The 18,632-nt window shown below is 40.9% G+C and overlaps 1 long non-coding RNA gene across 4 annotated transcripts in view; it reads right to left on the bottom strand.

The window, feature by feature from the left end:
* LOC135178999 (uncharacterized) overlaps positions 1-18,632 on the bottom strand; it is a 144,712-nt gene that overhangs the window by 59,188 nt on the left and 66,892 nt on the right. For all 4 annotated transcript variants that reach the window (XR_010303834.1, XR_010303833.1, XR_010303835.1 and 1 more), the window contains exon 2: positions 17,402-17,574. This is a non-coding gene — a long non-coding RNA (uncharacterized LOC135178999). The remainder of the gene's footprint in view (positions 1-17,401; positions 17,575-18,632) is intronic.

Raw genomic sequence — 18,632 nt, 5'->3', positions numbered from 1 at the left:
AAAAATAAATTCGCCCAAAAAACTGTAACTATTACAAAACCTATGACATTTTTCATTTGCTTTCACCCCAAAACAAGGTAAAAGATGAAATAAGCTCTTTAGTAAGATGCTTGTAAAGTACCACTGCCAGCATAAAGCACTGCCAGCAGAGCATCATAGAATGGCTTAGGTTGGAAGGGGCCTTCAAGATCATCTCCTCCAAGATCCCCACCATGGGCAGGGACACCTCAACTAGACTCAGCTGCTCCAGAGCAACATACAGATAAGACCTAATCTAGCTCCAAATGAACTAGCCCAGGCTTCCCAGTCTCAGTAACACGAAGTTTCTGCAGGTGTACTTAACCTGCTGGAATGGAACTTATCTGGACTCGGTGTACTCCCAACAAAATAAACCACACACCTTGTCAATTAAAATGGTGTGTCCTGTGTGAGGGGCACTGAAGCCTTTCCTTCCGTTCCTGTACCCACTAAGACATGACCTCTCCCTTATTTGCTGTGTTTGATGTCAAAACTAACACCAAATACTATATGCAGAAAATAGGACAGGTATAAAGAAATAAAAGTAAGATCCCTTCTAGCCATAAACTGCTGTTGTTTGACCTCATAGTCTGTGCTTAGGAACACATCCATTTCAAAAACATTACCAATCCACCAGCACACTTCTACATATGCTGTGGGCATGTTCTGGTTTGCTTATGGGAAAGTGTTTTCTGTGTAAATTAATTGCTTCTTCATGAGCTGTCAAATGCATAAAGCATACAAAGCAGCTAGAAACCACACAACAATACCATATTATCTCACAAACCTGACCTTCATTAGGAACAACTTGGGAAAGCATTATAATATATACAGAGTAATTTAAATGGTGAGGTTCTTGATGGAATAATAGAGGTTTGTCATATAAAATGCAGCTAACAAAAAAAGCTTGCAGTCTTAACATGCCCCTTAGATAATTTAAATACAATTTTTACAGCAAGAAATTAAAGCTTGAAGACTTGGATATCCTGAATGGTGAACAAATTTAATACTTCACGTAGATGGAGGGGGGGATTATGTGCCAAGGAAGGAAAGGAGAGGTTGACAGCTTTATCACAGCCATTCGCAGACTATTAAAGTTAGTCCTGAGCCAATTCAGGCTTCTGCTTTATGCTGTAGTGTGCTCTCTTCTATTGCCAAGAATAACTGGAAAGCAGCAGGCAATCCAAACACATGGCAAGAGGATGGACACATCAGCCTCTGCTGAGAGAACTACCCACAGGAATAGGTATTCTCAAGTGAAATTCCTTTTTTCCACCCCACTGAAAAAGCAGAGAAAATACAGACTCAAGCTAGCAGTATGTCCAGGTAGCCAGGAGAGCCAATGGCATCTGTCCTGGATCAGGAACAGTGTGGCCAGTAGGACAAGGGAGGTTATTCTGCCCATATACTCAGCACTGGTCAGGCCACACCTTGAGTACTGTGTCCAGTTCTGGGCTCCTCAATTCAAGAGAAATGTTGAGGTGCTGGAACATGTCCAGAAGAGGGCGACAAAGCTGGTGAGGGGCCTGGAGCACAGCCCTATGTGGAGAGGCTGAGGGATCTGGGGTTGTTTAGCCTGGAGAAGAGGAGGCTCAGAGGTGACCTCATTGCTGTCTACAACTACATGAAGAGAGGCTGTAGTCAGGTGGGATTGGTCTCTTCTGTCAGGCAACCAGCAACAGAACAAGGGGACACAGTCTCAAGTTGTGCCAGGGAAGGTATAGACTTGATGTTAGGAGGAAATTCTTCACAAAGAGAGTGATTTGCCCTTGGAATGGGCTGCCCAGGGAAGTGGTGGAGTCACCGTCCCTGGAGGTGTTCAAGAAAAGCCTGGATGAGGCACTTAGTGCCATGGTCTAGTTGATTGACTAGGGCTGGGTGCTAGGTTGGACTGGATGATCTTGGAGGTCTCTTCCAACCTGGTTGATTCTATGATTCTATAATCAATCATGCACCCATTGTTGCACTGGCACTCTGGGAATCAGAGAATGGTTGCAGTTTCATCCATTGCTTGTTAACTGAATCACAAAACTATTTCAGTGAAATAAAAGTAGTCTGATCCTACCCTGAGATTTCAGTTATTACATCTTGAAACGTATGAAATCCACATTTTTGCTAAAGACGAAGTGAGAAAGGTTTCAAGGTTAAGGAAAACTGGACTGCCATCCAAAACTGCTGTAGCTTCCACAGACCTTCATGAGCTCAGCCCAAGGGATTGTTAATGCAGCTGGGACACTCTGGCATCTCTCCAATGCTACTCCAGGGTGACAGTCTACCTTGTAAAGCCCACAGTTGAGTCTGTGCTGAAGCTCATAGCTTATAATATCTGAGTCTTTCTGGATTGTTCTTCTTAAATCCTAAGCAAGAGTCACAGATCATCCTCACTTGTCAGGACAAAAAGCATAGTAGATGGAGCCATGGTGGTTCCTGCAGAAGTGGTACACTCACAGCTCTGTACTGGTGAGGCAGCAGATAAGAGTCCATTCCAGAGGGCAGCACAGGTTTGGACTTTTAGTGGGCCATACAACATTGATGTCCAAGCATAGGTGGCCCCAAGATATCAGATCTTATGAATCATCATAATGTTGTTAACAGGAAAAAAATTATACAGAATTTCAAGAGATCTCTTGAATTTAGTGAATTAAAATTGTTTTCCCCTTCAGAGTAAAACAAATAGATTCATGTTACTAAGGAAACCTGTCTGGGCAAGTATCTAGGTAAGAGCAACAACAACAAAAGCCTAATTCCATTGTTAATAAGGTTCTTTTCTCTCATGATATTTGTGGCATAAGCTAAAAGCATGAGTATATTATTACAATGGCACTCAATAGGGTGACCTAGGTAACTCATTCACAGTTTGCTGCTTAAAAAATCTTTGATACATTTATCCAAAATAGATGTCATTAAAACATTTACACCACACCTTGATATCCTGTGTTCTGTTTCTATGATAAATGCAAGTTGTACCTTAAATTAGCCACAGTGTTGGTACATAAGCATTTCAATCTCAAATTTCTGCCACTACCTTCTTATGAAAGCAAACTGCCAAGATTCTAAAACAGGAACAGACTATAAAAGAATCTCAAACATTCCCCATGCAATGAATGAGTGTCTAATGGAGATCAACACTGAATATATAAATCCAAAATGTCAAAAAAGAATGAAATATGCTCCAAGTGTCTAAATTCACTGGCAGACAACCCACCTGTCTAATGTCAGACTACCAACTGAAAGATAAAGAGAACATGAAGCAGAAAAGAGTCTTTTTGTATGACAGGTGGGAAAAAAAATTAAGCCTAAATTCCCCTTAACAAAACCTCATATGAACAATTCTCTTAATATGCCAGGGCCTATGCATACATCTACTAATGTAAGTATAAGGAAATATATACCAGGAACCAACTACAACATTTAATGTATGAAGATAAAACATCAGCACATATTTATAGCATTATACTGATATACAATCATTTCATAGAATCAACCAGGCTGGAAGAGACCTCCAAGAGCATCCATCCCAACCTAGCACTCAGCCCTAGCCAATCAACTAGACCATGGCACTAAGTGCCTCATCCAGGCTTTTCTTGAACACCTCCAGGGACAGTGCCTCCACCACTTCCCTGGGCAGCCCATTCCAATGCCAATCACTCTCTCTGTGAAGAACTTCCTCCTAACATCAAGTCCATACCTTCCCTGGCACAACTTGAGACTGTGTCCCCATGTTCTGTTGCTGGTTGCCTGCCAGAAGAGACCAATCCCACCTGGCTACAGACTCTCTTCATGTAGTTGTAGACAGCAATGAGGTCACCCCTGAGCCTCCTCTTCTCCAGGCTGAACAGCCCCAGCTCCCTCAGCCTCTCCTCATAGGGCTGTGCTCCAGGCCCCTCACCAGCTTCACTGCCCTTCTCTGGACACATTCCAGCACCTCAACATTTCTCTGGAATTGAGGAGCCCAGAACTGGACACAGGACTCAAGGTGTGGTCTGACCAGTGCTGAGTACAGGGGCAGAATAACCTCCCTTGTCCTACTGGCCACACTGTTCCTGATACAGGCCAGATGCCATTGGCTCTCTTGGCTACATGGGCACACTGCTGGCTCATGTTCAGCTATTATTTACCAGTACCCCCAGGTCCCTTTCTGTCTGACTGCTCTCCAGCCATTCTGTCCCCAGCCTGTTGCACTGCTTGGGGTTGTTGTGGCCAAATTGTAGAACCCTGAACTTGGTCTTGTTAAATCTCATCCCACTGGCCTCTGCCCACCCATCCAGCCTGGCCAGGTCCCTCTGCAGGGCTCTCCTACCCTGCAACAGCTCCACACCTGCTCCTAGGTTGGTGTCATCTTCAGACTTACTGATGATGGACTCAATCTTCTGGTCCAGATAATCAATAATGATATTGAACAGGACCAGCTCCAACACTGATCCCTGGGGGACACCACTAGTGACTGGCTGGCTACAGATGTATAGACATATATATCCCATATCTATGGAGAAATAATAAGTTTGTAGGTGGAGTAAAATGTCTTCTATTAGGCTAAACACTGCAATTGATAAAACAATCAAGCGTCAATACACAGAAATCCTTCTTTGAGTGAGGATGACGTAAATCTGCACATACATCATCTGTTCTAACAAACAAAAAAAGCTATTAGTTCCATTTACAAATCTCTTTTGTCTGTGTCCTTGAGACTTTGTTAGAGCAAAAGCATCATTACTTTTACCCAGACATGTCTACCGTTTAATTTAACACAACTATTGTGTTTGATGAAAGCTGCACTCTCACTTGAACTATTACTGAATTTCTTAAAAAAAACCCAAACCCAACCTTCTGCAGCACATCTCAAAAAAAGGGTGAAAATCCCCTCTTAATCTGGCTTTTGGATATACAAAAACTCTTGGGGGATCCTTTCAAACAGCTGACAAATCTGTCCACAAGTAAAATTATCTTTTAAATGTTGATGAAAGTAGTTGCTCTCTAAACTGAAGAGAGGTATAAAAAGTTAATCCACATTTAGCATACAAAATTCTTTGAGATCATTTTCGAAGAGAACCACTCAAAAAAGTAATTCCTACCAGAATTCAAAGAGAATAACAGAACACACAAACTACAGTTCAAGAAAGAATAGACATTTTAAAACATTTGCTGAATCTAACCTGAAATAGCTGTTAATTAACTGTTTTTTTAGAGGATTAAGTAGATGCTTAACCATCTCAGTTGAAAAATAAACATTAAACACCAGACAATTTCAGGTTCTTAACAGAATTTATCTGCAAATTCAAAGTACAATGACGGGAAATTTTTTTTCTGTGTGAATTTAGGTGGAGAATATTTTGCATGCATTTTGTTGTGCAGAAATAGTTTAAGCCTCAGCCCTGTGAAAAACACTTTCTAAATCTGTGAGCTTTCAGTGGCTAACTTTCATCTCCAAGGCGTTTTGGTCTCGCCTAAGAACTCCATGCTGCTAAAGTTCCTGACGTTGAGCATGTTATATTATTTGACATAGTCTAGCAATAATCAGCATTTATTTCAAAGTTAAATAATACAATTTACACAAATAAATCTCTAGGTTACCTGAAGAATAAAAATGTTACAAGCGGGGGGTATTATTTTGGCCGTTGTGTCTAATGGATTACTGCTGGATTAATAGACTCCCTGGGAAAAGCATTGTTAAACCAGAATTTTCATGACAGGGAAAGACACTTCAAACTCACTTCTGAGTAGAACATGCATTAAGAGGCAGTGTTTACCAGTAGGGTTTGGATTTCTTGCCCCAAAGAGACAAGCTGAAGAAATAAAAAGACAGTTGTACAGAACAGAGAAAGAGCTGAGCAGAGAGACTCCTCAAAGAGGGTATGGGCACATTAGGAGCAATGATAAAAAAATAAATGGTCTTAATTTAAATGGAGAGAAAATTCTATTAAAGGTGTTGTGCTAGTTTGAAGCAGAGTAGAATGTTTTGGTGAGAACAACTAGCTTACAGGCTCGCCATTTTGTCTCATTCTGGTTTGGGTGGCTGACTGAGCAACATCTTACTCCCTAACCTCACCTCCCATTTGGCCTAACCCACTTTGCTTCATAACCTCTTGGCTGAACCTCTATTCTTCCTTAGGACTGGGGTAAGGCTGAGAGGGGCAGGGGGAAGGTGCAGGGGTGGTTGGGAGCCCCTCCTGGGGACTCAGGTTTCTGGGAGGGGAGTTGTGTTTCTGCATTACCTTTTACCTTGTATATTTCTGTATATAACTGTAGGTACTGTAAATATCTGCTTGTATGTTGTGCTACCTGTAAATAAATAGCTTCATTTATATTTCCAGAGCCAGCTGAGTCTAGTCTGGGTGATTTCTAAAGGGGGGGGGGGGGGGGGGGGGGGGCGAGGTGAACACCCAAACCATCACAGGTGCCCAGAAGAAGGTAGCCTCAGCAGATCAAGTGGAAGTTGACTGTAGCATAACTTTAGCTAACAGATGAGAAAACAGACATCACAGAATCACAGAATTCACCATGTTTGAAAAGATCTTCAAGATCATCAGGTTCAACCTAACACCTTCTAGCTAACTAAACCATGGCAACAAGTGCCTCATCCAACCTCCTTTTAAACACCTCCAGGGATAGCGACTCCACCACCTCCTGGGACAGCCCATTCCAATGCCAGTCACCCTTGCTGTGAAGAACTTCTTCCTAACATCCAGCCTGAACCTGCCCTGGCACAGCTTAAGGCTGTGTCCTCTTGTTCTGTCACTGGGTGCTTGGGAGAAGAGACCAACCCCACCTGGCTACAACCTCCTTTCAGGTAGTTGTAGAGAGCAATAAGGTCTCCCCTGAGCTTCCTCTTCTCCAGGTTGAACAGCTACAGCACTTTAAGCTGCTACTCATAGGTCTGTGCTCCAGACTCCTCACCAGCCTTGGTGCCCTTCTCTGGACATGTTCAAGCACCTCAACATCTTTCTTAAATGCTGCAGAAGAGGTCTCATCAGACCCTGGCAGTACAGGGACTGGAGAGAGAACAGAGCTCTGAGTTGAGGTGTCTGGGACTATCATTAATGACATATAACTGTCTAGGGTTCTTTGGTAAGTATTCTGTCTACCATGACAGCAAGGCACTCAAATATAAATCAGAGCAAAGATGAGAAAACAAGCTGCTGATTGCCATCTACAACATGGAGTATGATGCATCCACAAAAGTACAAGTAGTCCTAATGCAACAAACTGCTTGCAACAGATTTACTAGAATGAAATAATGTTTATTCTCTCAAGATAGGATTAATAATAGCAAAGCAATTTATACTCCCTTTAAACCAGTAGGCAGAGCCAGGCAGCCAGTACAGTCATGATAATTTCTGACTTACTTGTCTCCAGTGCAATAAATTTAGATGAAGGATCCTCTATGCAAATTGGAAACAGATATCTGATCTGAAAGAAAGTGATGCTGTATGAAACAATTTGTAGGGCTGTGTCAGGCCACACTGAGTAATGATCCTCATGCTATAAATTAGTGTGATATGAAACCCAGCTAAACCAGAAGCATTTTCTGTTGGACCTACACTGAGATACAAGATTATATAAGAGACAGGTCAGGCAATAAGTGTTCTAATTGTCCACACATGCTTTGTATTAAAAATTGCTGGCAAGAGTACAACTATGAATTCAGTGAAGGGTTTTGGGTTTTTTTACATTTAGGAATGCATCATTATAGAACAGTAACAACACATGAGCTCTAGAAAGCTCAGAGGCTGATCCTGGTAAAGCCTGCAGTGCCTCAACTGCATGCCCAAATCGGCACTCTGTCTCTCAAACAAAGACAAAATACTACAGACACACAGTTTCTTTTAAGTTCCACCTACAGCTCCACCCAAAATTCGTGCAAGAGGGGCCCTTGTCACCTTTGCATCCATTTTTAATATACTGAGAAAACTTCTTTGATTTTTCAGAATTAAAAAAAGAATTGAGTTCTTATTCTGTTGCCACAATAGATCAAGTGGAAAGTTAAAGGAGACTCTCTACTATTCTATCCCCTGGTGAAACAAAAGGACACCAGTACGTATCAGTTACTACAGTCCCTAGACTATAACATCAAACAAGCACAGCCAAAATACACTGCCATGTCCCTGTTCACACCTCCTGCCTTAAGCATGAGTATAGGAAACAACACAGCACCTAAGAGGTCACCTTTCCAGGGCTTTTGTGAATTCTAGGCATGATCCACGCATTGATTAAAGTCCTGCTGCATTACCTGAGTGCTCTTCCTTCCTAAATTAAATTTGCATTGCAGGAAACCATCAAAGCCAGCATGTAGACTACTGAAGTTCAATGCATGCAAGTGTATGGAAAGCAGGCATTTCTACCAGAACAAGGAGGAGAATGAAGAATCTAGCTATTAATAGAGGTGCTTGAACACATCCAGAGGAGGGCACCAAGGCTGGTGAGAGGGCTGGAGCACAGCCCTGTGAGGAGAGGCTGATGGAGCTGGAGGTGTTCAGCCTGGAGAAGAGGAGGCTCAGGGCGGACCTCATTGCTCTCTACAACTGCCTGAGGGGAGGTGGTAGCCAGGTGGAGTTGGTCTCTTCTCCCAGGCAACCAGGGACAGAACAAGCAGACACAGACTCAAACTGCACCAGGGCAGGTTTAGGTTGGAGGTCAGGAAGAAGTTCTTCACAGCAGGAGAGACTGGCATTGCAATGGACTGCCCCAGGCGGTAGTGGAGTCACCATCCCTGGAGGTGTTTAAAAGGAGGCTGGATGAGGCACTTAGTGCCATGGTTTAGTTAATCAGAAGGTATTAGGTGATAAGCTGGACTCCATCTTGAAGGTTGTTTCCAACCTGGTTAATTCTGTGTGATACATACACAAGCAAAACAAACAAACAAACAAACAATAATACCCAACAACTCAAAAGTCTGATTTCACATGTACTAAGCAGTTCCCTAAGCTGAGTGGCACCTCTGAGAGAAGAGGTGTAGAACGGGTGTTCAAAAGTCACCAGATATTTACTTTCAATCACAGAGGTTGTCATTAATTATGGCCAAATCAATTACTAAAGCTCTGTGTTAGGGTGAAACATATTTAGGTCTAACTTACATCAGGCTGTCATCAAATACATCTTTGAAGTGTTTTGCAGTTGCATGGCACTAATGTATGAAATTGTTTACAAGCACTGAGTAAATTCATACCCATATCACTGGAATTCTGAATTTAGGGTGGTGTCATGTACAATTTGTCTGAAGTTAGTGTGAACTGTTTGCCTCGATAGGATGTGGCTGTGCCATCCTCTTGGTTTTTAACACTACCGGTAATAGCATGTGGCTCAATCTGCTGGAAAGGAGCTTATTCTGCTGCTCCCTTTCCGGATGTTCATATCTTTATAGCTTGTTTCATCTGCATTTAGCACTTCTTGAATGTAGGCATTGGGGGGGGGGAATTCACCTTGCTCTCCTTGGAAAATGAGCAGGAATTCCAAGCTACGTCATGTCCTTAGCAACTGTGAAAACTGTGATTTTGGGCTTGTACATAAGGCATTAGCTCAGTCACACAAATGCAGAATCATTACAAAGAGGCTCCTATTGAGCTCAATATTCAGCTCCTTCAGTGCTTTGCACATCTGACTTTGTCACAGCACTTGTCCCAGAACGATTGAAATTGATACTTAATATATATAGGAGAAACTAGAACGGTTACAGATACACTGTAAGCCCCGAACTGTCAGTTTGGAACTTTCACTTTTGACTTACTCAATGCAAGATGAAAGCTGTATGGGCTGGTGTTTGGGGTTTGGGTTTTTTTCCTGACTTGTCTTTATAACATCATAAGCAACGAGATAAACCCAAAGACAGTGACAGCACAGGGCATCATGCTTGACAGTTCCACAGATGTGCCTTCACTGGGAAAATTCCTGCTCTATAAAAAAACCCCTGTGTTTATAATCTGAGAATAAAAAAATCTAGAGAGGCTTTTCTGGTAATTTTATGCTTTCAATAATCTTGACTCTACAAACAACAGATCAACATCTCCCCCTCCTCCCCCCCCCCCATTAAAAAAGTAATCAACATAACATACATATTTACCTCAAGTTCACAAACCATTTGCTCCTACACTGACATTTCATTATGTCCTATGAGACTTTTCAGTAAACTTCAGTTTCCAGAAAACAAAAGTAAAAACATGTTACTGATTTACCCAGATTAATCTCTAGGCATCTAAAAGCAAAATAAGATTTTTCAGGGAAGCCTCAGCTATCCTGCAGTATTTTCTACAGAAAACTTCCACAATTGTTTTTTTATTTCATATGTTTTCCCCACTCAGAACTGTGTTTGAAAATATTTGAGACAGCTGCTGACTTTGACTGAATATCTGGCAGAAACTAAAATTCAAACATTAGTATCAAAAAAGCTGGAGTAACACACTCACAGATGTTCACAGGGAAGGGAAGATCATTGCCTCTGTGAAACTGGAATGCTTGGAAACACGTGGGTATGCCTGCACCTGCCTATAGCACACTTTGTGTGCTTAGTTCCACAGATGAGGATTTTTGCTGCTTTAAAGGAACAGAAATCAGCAAGCAAACAGAAACTCCAAACAAAAGCATAAACCCAAGAACAAACCAAGAAATGCTTTTCACTGATTCTAATCTGCACATAGCCTTGCCAAACAGTTTCCCACTGCGTACTAATAATTCTTTGCGGGTTGCCAGGTATTACTTTACAGCCAGCATGAACATATCAAAGCATTTAATTTCCACCTTGCTGCCCTAAGTAATTTGTCAGTCGTTATAAATACCATTAACACCTCATTTGTAATTCAAACCCAAGTACTATCCTTAATGTGTTTTTTTCCCTGGCCCTCACATCACTGAGATATTTTCATCTCACTGCATCTTCCCACACTAATTTTCTAAAGAGAAGACTTTCTTGTGTGTCCAGATGAAGTTAGAACTTTGGCCTTCTATCTGACATATTGCCATCTTCTCTTGTCATCCTTGACCTCCTCCATTTTAGACTATAGAAATCCACTCAAAACACAGCACAAAAAGTCAATTCTCCTCATTAATTGCATGTACCCTGTCAACTCTCTTTTCCCTCAATGGCTTTCTCTTTTCTCTGCATTAAGCACAAAATTGCCTTTCTGTACCACCAGTTCTGGTGTGCAGGAAGGTGCCACTCTCTTGCTTTCCCCACTAGTGCCCCACCTGTTGAATTTGCAAAGATGTTTCTATAGTCTCCTTTGCAGGCCATCATTTATAGCTGGAAACATTGCAGATACAGTGAAGAAGGATGGGGAGGAGTTGCTCCAGGTGCCAGAAAAACATATTGCTCTGCACTCCATAGCAAAGACCATGGTGAGGCAGGCTGCATCCTGGAGCTCATGAAGGTTAAAAGTGGAGCTAATATCCACCTGCAGCTCATGGAGTATTTCACATCAGAGCAGGAGACTGTAACCCAGTGGGAAGCCTGTACTGGAGCATGGTCCTGGCAATATCTCTGGACCCATAGAGACAGGAGCCCACTCTGAAGGAGGCTTGCTGGCAGAACTTATGACTCCATGGGGGATTCATACTGGAGCAATCTGCTTCAGAAGGACTGCATCCAGTGTGGAAAGCATCTGTGCTGGACAGTTCATGAAGAAATGAAGCCCATGGGAAGAACTCACACTGAAGAACTGAACAGGGAACTGTCTCCAAAGGCAGGGAACCCATGCTGGAGCAGGGAAAGTGAAACAAGCCTTCCCACTGAGGAGAGGCACAGACAGCATGTGACAAACTGACTGCAGTCCACATTTCCTGTCCCCTTGCTGCTGATGGAGAGAGGTAGAGAAAATCAGGCGTGAAGTTACGCCAGAGAAGAAGAGAGGACTGGGAGGGAGGTACTTTTAAGATTTAGTTTTATTTCTCATAATCTTACCCTGATTTTATTGGTATTTAATTAATTTTCCCCTAAATTAAATCTGTTTCTCCTGTGACAGTAAACTGGTGAATGATCTCTCCCTATTTGTCATATATATATATGTGTGTGTGTGTGTGTATATACACACACAATGAGCCTTTCATTTTATTTTAGTCCTTGTCTAGCTGAGGAGAGGAGGAATGCAGCAGCTTTGGTGGGCACCTGGTGTCCAGCCAGGGTCAACTCGCCCTAATCCAATGCAATGTTGAGATATTTGCATCAAAACCTGTATTCTCTCATTAATAAATGTCTAATTAGATTCAGCTTGTCATTTAGCACCCTAATAGTCATTGCTCAAATTATACTTTGCAGTGGGAAGTTAAAATTCAAAAATGACCCCAAGTAAAACTGTCGATGTTCAGATAATTAACAGCAGTTCTCTGCCCTGCCCAAGAGTGTTCTATACCTCAGTTAAGGGAACATCCACTGGCCACATCAAGCTCTGCCACCTTCTAGAAGAAACCAAAGCAATTTATACTGTTATTGTTTTGTGACTAATATTTCCTAATATTTAACAGAGTTGCTGGAAATCCAAAGAAGCTGTAAACAACCAGGGAACAATGTAAAGCCAGAAGTGAAAAAATATTTAAAGAGAAGTAAAGAGGATTTCAAATCCATTTTACACAGCTGCATCTGCTGTGACAGTTTATTAAGCTGCAAGGCAAGAGTTTTTTTTTTCTTGCTGAAATATTTACCATAAGCTAAATAGAATTGTCACAGTGTCTGAAGTCACTGCTGTGGAAAGCTGAACATTAGCATTCCCAAATGAGAACATTACTTGATTGATTCACTGAGTGAAAGGGTGAGCAAAATCAGATCAAAATGGAAGCCAACGTGAAGCACTCAGAACTGTGGAGGGAACTGAAAGTGGGAGAAAAGCTGGAAGGGAGAAGTAACAAGCTTTGTGTGTTGGTGGATAGGAAACAGCTGAGAATTTGCCATTTCTTTCACAGCCTCCAGGCTCTGATGGTGTACCAAGCAGAAAGCACATTCATTGGAACCTTCCTTTCTGCAAGAGAACTTGCACAATTTCATGACAGCTTGAAAGGAAACCTGATTTTTCTTCAAGGAAGCAACCTTGGTTGAGTAGAGCAATATGTAAAATGATGATGTGAGGTTTGGTTTTTTTTCTGAATCCATTACCATAAGGTAAGATTATTTTAAGTTGCAGCACCCATAAATAATGTATTATTAGAACTGGTAGAAAAGCAGCAGCACAAAGCTGTTCATCTCCCAGCTAAGCCACCACTGGAAACCTCTCTCAAAACCAGCTGCCAAGTGCAACAAGCTGGATCTGCTATCACCAAGCCCTTGAAGAGACACCTTTAGTTCTAACTAAATCCTTCTTTACTAAATCCATGTTACATCTGTGGTCACATGAAATAGGAGAGCCACTGGTATGCAATGCCAAAATAAATGTTTGATACACAATACCAAAATAAATGCTTGAAAATCCAAACCTGCAGGTTCAGCAGGTTAATTTCAACACTACAGTAACCATGACAGTGCCCACATGTGAACAGAGCAACTCTGTGGGGTAAAGCAGAGCAAAGACTGAGGGAAAAACACACAGAAACAAGAAGCAAATCCTGCCTGCCTGACTCCTGCAAACACTTCTGCAGAAGCCAACTGAACTACCTCTGTCAATCAGGCACTCAAGATGTTATCTCTCATTTTTCCACCTTGGTGTTTAGAGAGAAATCATTGCACTGTGTGTGCCACATAGTTAGACCCTAGAATAAAAGACAATGACCTTTAAGAGCTTGTTCCTAATTAAAGATACCCATTTGAAATCACAGAAGTAGTTCTGACACCTTTGGCAATCCATGGATATTAACTGTAATCTGAAAAGGCACCAAAACACAGTTTGCAGTTAAATGTTCTTCAAAGTCTAGTTCTTTTTAAACAAGGAACTATTTGAACACACTGCTAATAGTTTTTCTTTCAAGTCCCCTGAAAGTATTTGCAACATTTTGTTTTATGATTATCAATAGTAAAGCTGAGAGAGTAAATAACTATCATAGAATCAATCAGGTTGGAGATGTTGCAGTAGATTTTGACATTACATATTGCAAGAGAAGTCAAAGGTTTTGTGGTAGGATATTACAATTCTTAGAGGCCATTATATGCAGCCTAAAAACCTGGAAAAGAAGCTGTGCCATGACAATTTGCCTGTAGCACGAATTTTGTTGTCACATATTGTATTCCTAGAACACAAGTTGTTCTAGAAGCAAACCAAGCTTAAGTTGCACTGTGCTCTCCTTACTATAACAAGTGCAGGCTCCTCCAATATTTTCATAATCTGCATGATCTCATGACCTTCAGTTTCTTAGTAAAGGCTGTGTGGAGCTTGAACTCTTTACAGAGTCACTTTTTACTGCTTTTTCTCTCAGGGAGAAGTTGAGTGGCTGAAGAATGGGAATCATCAACAATAATTATATCTTCCAGCCAGTTAATACTTTTATGAAACTTGCAGATTTGATATCTCCAAGTCTTGCCAAAAGATGCTTAAGTAGACAAGAGAGCAGCTCAGCAGCAGCAGATATTAGGCATATCAACCTTCAGAATTCAGAATATATTTGAAAACCAAAACTGAATTAACACAATGAAAGAAGGATAATAGCTTCTAAAAAGAAGACTAGTATAGTTTAGGCTGAGAAGCAACAAGGAATAGCAGAAGTCTAGTTTGGAAAGGAAGGTGTTTTCCAGGTGGGCACCCCTGGAATATTATACCCATCCAAACAACAATAACTCATTTTCACTCCCAGCATGACCAGCACTGAAAAGCTCTTATGTGGCTCACTTTCACTGAAAACCTCATTGATTTTTTTTTTTATTATTTACATAGTAATGGAAAGGATATTCACTGGCCACAAGAGAAAGAACTAAGAAATCACATTCAATGACAGAGGGTGAAATAATTGCCTAGTTAAGTCATAACTGCAGGAAATTAGGAAAATTCATGAAATATGCATGAGTATCGGTGTGATCAGTACACTTATCAGGCTTCTATTCTGCTGTTTTCATCTGCAATATGCATGCTAAAGGGGAAAGAGAGAGGTGGGAGGAGAAAGTAGAGTGGGAGAGAAAGAGCAAGGAAGGTCTGTGTGTGCTGCATCTGCTCTGCGACTTAAAATATTAAGATGGATTTTAAAAACAAGCTTCAACTTGTTAATGTCACATGAAAGATATTTTCATTATCATCTTGTGATACTTAAAACTAGTATTTTCCATCTATACCTATACATATTAACAGGTTCATACCTAGGGATACTAGGAAAGTGCAGTGAATCCAATGCAGCTCAGATAGTAAACAACTGAGGCTTAAAACCAAGATACACCAGTGCCATACTTGACCCATTCACGAAATTCAATACACGTAGGAATCCTGACTACAAACCTGAACATTTTCACCCCATACCTGTCTTTGAAATCTTGAAATATAAGTTCATAGTGCTGGGGACAAATTGTTTCCAGGCCTTCTCCCTCTATATTCTGAGATCCTGCTGACCTGTAGTGTAACCTTCCCGGTGACTCTAAATGATTCCCTGCTTTTCATGGCACTCTCCAGATTCTGGAGGGCACATCACTCAGTCTCATTGGGCCTATTCAGTGAAAGAACAGCCAAATGAATGCTTGAACGTCAACTTTTAACCTGATGGATTCAATTTTGAGTATTATTCTCCTTATTTAAACTCCTTAGCATTGCTCAGAAGTGCAGAAGGAAGGAAAATTAAAAAAAAATCTGGGAAAGGATTATGACTACCCAACATTCAGCCCTACGATGAGAGCAAAGTCATCACAGAAACTTCTGTGTGGGAAAGGATGAGGAGTGCCAAAACAGGTTTCTTAATATCTAAGCAGCTTATTTTGCATTTAAACCCATGCCCCTGACAGCGTGAATTGATACAAAAGCAAAGTTAATAAAAAAGAGTGAGAAGCACTCAAGAAAACATCCCTGGATACAATGACACTTGTGGGAAGGAGTCAAGATTCTGCATTCCTTTTCACACCTATCACACCAGTGAGTAAATTTTCCTACATTCACCCCCAGCAATGCTGCAGAGCATCAAATACAGAACAGACCTTGAAATAATGAGGACATTTACTATGAGTACAGAAAGGAAGTATCTTTATAGTAGATTTCCAGCAGCTTTTCACCTCCATAGTATATCCTAACTACATTTCCCCTAGTTCCGTAAATGATTTAAGCAGCTAAACTTTCAACCAATCTGACCATGCAAATACTCTGTCAACAAGAAACACCATTCATTTAACTCAAATGCTAGTTATGTATCAAAGTGGCTTCAGTAAATCAAAAAGTAAAAGTTGAGAGACCTGTTCTAGTTGGAAGTGTCTCTGCCTATGGCACAGGGTTGGAAGTAGATGATCTTTGAGGTCCCTTCGAACCTCAACCACTCCATGATTCCTTTGTCAGTCCTTACCTTAACCTAAATCCTGGAGGGCATCAGAGATTGTTGCAAATACCTGTTCTGCATTTTCAGCACGTGTATCCAACCAAGCACATCCTCAGATTCTAAAGAACAGTACAAATCTAAGCCTTTGCAGTGCTGGATGCTTCATTTAAGAGTACTGGTGCTGCAGAAACGCATCACAACAGCAGGCTTCAGAGAAGTCCTCCAGCATCTTTTTCCATTTGCTCATTTCATTCAAGCCTTTAACCAACTTTAGTTCTTCTACGTCACAGTCCCTGACTTGCAGTTCAAGCAAAGGACGTATGAACCATGCAGAAAGCTTGTGTGTTAAACTGCTGGGCTCCACTTTGATGGGTTAGGTTTAGAGGTGCGCAAGCATCAGAGTTGTTACGAAACCTTTTCCCTGTTGTTATTTGAGTTTATGCATGAAGCCACCACGAAGACATATTTTTAGTCTTGTAAGTGTTTTCCCCCTCTCTGTTAATTATCAAGTACCTGACTGATTGCTCATGATTGATGACTGTTGGGGAGAAGGTTCAGCAGGTGTTAACAGTTTGGTTAATGTGAGTGGCACAGAGGAAGGAAGTGGCCCAGAATTCCATCAGACTGTGCTGGCTGTAAATGGTTTGCGTGTGTGAATTTGTGTTGTAAAAGTCAAAATGGAATTCTCTGCAATGTGTTATTACTAAAAAGAGTATGATTATTCCTGATCTTTGCTTATGGGAACTGTTGTTTATTTAAACTTCTAAGTGATGCAGAAGGTATAGTCAAGTGGAATAATCAGTCAAAATTCTGCAAACTGAACTCAGCACTGGAAAAATTAATGCAACATAATCTAAAATTACCTATCCAAAAAATAACTTGACATAATTAATTCACATTAAAGGCTTGAATCATTTTTTAAGTCAGCAATCCATTAGAAAATCATCTTAACAGCCCAATGACTTCCTCAGATCTCAGAAGTTCATTGTATCCAAAATTTAAAACTGATCTGTCATTAACTCAACCACAGACTCACCTTTCTGGTGTCTTCTGCTTCAGTGAACTCTGTGCTGTTGTGGTTATTTTTTCCTGTGTTCTTCAGCATTCCTCCCCATGCTATGTTTAGTTAGCTGCTCTTAGAAGCAGATCTGAAGGGAGTAGGCTGGTGTTTCTGCCTTCGTAGCACTTCAGTGAAAGAAATCAGGGTACCTAAAAAAAAAATTCTGAAAGATTAGGGTTTATGTAATCTCCTGTAACCCACTACATGCATGGGATGTAAACAACTAAAATGACTAACACACATAATGCAAGTACTTGTGCATACAAACTTGGAGAGCACAGATATGAGAGAGATGACCTTTTGATTGTGCTACTTGTGTTTTGATGCTAAAATGTATTTACCTTAATTTTGAAATGCAGATTATACAAACCTGCATTTGTAAATCAAGATAAATTTGACACAGTCATCTCTTATAAACTATCAAATAAGAGGTCAATTTCTGATTCTCCCCCTCCTGTCATCACTTCATTACTATAAATATCACTGAAATTAATTTAAAATTCCTACTTCAGAACTTCTTAAAATTTTAGCCAATTTTCTATTCAAAGGTTCTTATGATAAATTAATTCCAAACTCAAAGTTTAAATCATGTTCATCTAGCACTAGGAAAAAAGAGCTTCCCAAATAAAGCATAAACCTAAACCTGTTGCATTTACAGCTACAGTAATTGTGTGCTTGATGGTTACAAGGCAGTTTCTTTTGGGGTATTTCAGCCCATTGGAAGCACCAAGAACTGCTGTTTACATCTGTCATGGAGGCAGGGAATTAACGTGGCCAAGTCAGGAAATATATAAAGATAGAATTATTTTATTTTTCCTGGAACCCTGCCCCCAAAAGTATAGACAAAAACTAATTTAGTTTATTAGCAGACTCAGTTCAATCAGGAATATCTTACAAAGGATATTATAGGTAAATTTGGCTATTTTGGAAGTCAGGAAATGGAAAAGGCTAAGCCATAAACACAGCTTTACCCCACTATCAATAAGGCTGAGCAAAAGATTAAGGGAAAAGCTTACTCATGGATGTAAGCTAGGCACTTGGCAAAGATCCCTGATGGATTCTCCTGCAGGAGCAGCCTTCTGACGTTACCAGCAATGTCCAATAAAAGAGACCTGCACCACAGCAGTCCGAGACGAGTCACAGAGCTACCAAACTCAGAAATGTCTCACACACTCCTTCCCAAGCGGGATGGTCACAGGACAATGAT

The sequence above is a fragment of the Pogoniulus pusillus genome, chromosome 10 (assembly GCF_015220805.1).
Source record: "Pogoniulus pusillus isolate bPogPus1 chromosome 10, bPogPus1.pri, whole genome shotgun sequence".
Classification (NCBI taxonomy): Eukaryota; Metazoa; Chordata; class Aves; order Piciformes; family Lybiidae; genus Pogoniulus; species Pogoniulus pusillus.
The sequence above is the reverse complement of the archived record's forward strand: the minus strand, read 5'-3'. Positions and strand labels throughout refer to the sequence as shown.